Source organism: Mesoplodon densirostris, chromosome X, assembly GCF_025265405.1.
Source record: "Mesoplodon densirostris isolate mMesDen1 chromosome X, mMesDen1 primary haplotype, whole genome shotgun sequence".
In the NCBI taxonomy this organism is placed as follows: Eukaryota; Metazoa; Chordata; class Mammalia; order Artiodactyla; family Ziphiidae; genus Mesoplodon; species Mesoplodon densirostris.
Genome location: NC_082681.1, coordinates 115,005,390 through 115,007,202, shown reverse-complemented (window position 1 = coordinate 115,007,202; position 1,813 = coordinate 115,005,390). Strand labels below are relative to the sequence as shown.

General features: G+C 40.9%; 1 non-coding gene across 1 annotated transcript; it reads left to right on the top strand.

Moving 5' to 3' along the window:
* The first annotated feature begins 1,128 nt into the window (after positions 1–1,128).
* LOC132482787 (U8 small nucleolar RNA) lies at positions 1,129–1,265 on the top strand. Its single transcript, XR_009530955.1, has one exon. It is a non-coding gene; the product is annotated as a U8 small nucleolar RNA (small nucleolar RNA).
* Positions 1,266–1,813: the final 548 nt, after the last annotated feature.

Below are 1,813 nucleotides of genomic sequence, written 5' to 3'. Positions count from 1 at the left end.
CTGGTTTTCCTGGCCTGTCTCAACTGTCATCACTTCCCAAACCTGCCTGCTCATACTGCCCCAAACTCAGTAGAGGAGGCACTGTACACAGGGTAAAAATACCAGACCCCAGCAGCCATCAACACAGCTCCCAGCCAGGAACACTGGCAGGGATGCAGTGAACCACCAGAATAGCCAAGAGACGTAGCTCTCCCAGCATTTAGCATCACTGGGTGACACAGAAAAGCTACCTATACTCTGCCTGATGGTAGGCACAGAGGATTCTAAGGTAGGTGAGGTGTTTGGCGTGCCTCTCGTCCTTTCATCCAGTAGATCTGCCCACCCAGACCTCTCAACTTCTAGCTGCTCGTGGTAATTCAGAGATTTCCCAAGCTTACTATCAGAAGTTATCTTGGACCCTCTACCCAGATTCTCCACCTTCTCTCCTTATAGTCCCTTCTCTACCTTATGCTGAACTCTAAATCCGGAATGCTGACTGCCAGCCTACCATGGGCTCTCTAGATGAGGTTTTTCATGTGGTCTCTCTCATGAACTCTGGCAATTGCTGTGATCTCAGAGCTTCACTAGCTAAGGGTGTCCTCCCTGGTTCTCTTGCCCAACAACTGATCATACTCATCAAGTCCTTGCTTTTCAAAGTAAAGGAGGGATGTCTTGTTGATACTTCAGAATATAAAGTATGCCTAGAAGAATCCTGGTACTCAAGACATTAATGCAGAAATCCAGCTCCATATGGGTAAAAGTTTAATTTTATACCCAACCTATTTGAAAATAAGGAAATAAAAAACGAGACAGTATCTTTCATCTGAAAGTTCGGCCAAAATTTAAAAGACTGATGAAATAAAATGCCCATGAGAATGTAAGGCATTCACACACGTGAATCTGAAAGACTGTAAATTGGCATGGCGTCTTTGGAACAGAAGTTCAGCAATATTTGTAAAAAATTTCAGTCTGAACACTCTGCCCACTTGAATCAAGTTTGCACTTTTCTGTGTCTTTCCTGTGAGAGAGCATGCACATTTGTCTAAGATTTCATGTTCAAAGATGTTGATTTCAGTCCTATTACTCATAGCAACAAATGGGGAACAATTTTTATGTCCATTAGGAGGAGAATGATTAATTATCACACAAACATAAGAAGTAGGGTAATCCTTACGTGTCTTTTTCTTGGAGGGCAGTTTGGAACATGATGATTGGAGTTCTCACGATACATGATTAACATCTGTGCATCATCAAGACTTGCAACACCCTGATTGCTCCTATCTTATTCTTCCTGAAGATCTTCCTTTCGAATGGCCAAAAGGTACGAAAAGATGCTCAACATCACTAATTATCAAGAAAATGAAAATCAAAACCACAGTGAGATATCACTTCACACTAGTTAGGAAGGTTCTAATTTTAAAAAAGCATAATTAAGTGTTGGCTGGCATGTGAAGAAATCAAACCCTTGTACACTGTTGGTGGGCATGTGAAATGGTATAGCCACTATAGAAAATAGTATGGAAGTTTCTCAAAAAATTAAAAGTAGAACTACCATATAATCCAGCAATCTCATTTCTGGGTATGTATTCAAAAGAATGGAAATCAGGATCTGTAAGAGACGCCTGCATTCTCATGTTCCTTGCAGCACTACTCACAACAGCCAAGATATGTAAACAACCCAAACGTCCATCAAAGATAAGCGAAGAAAGAAAATGTGATTCATACACAATGTGACGCACACACACACACAGATATGCAAGATGAATTAGTTCTCAAGATCTGCTGTACAGCATGGTGCCTATAGTTAACAATACTGAAAATTTTTGAAAGAGCA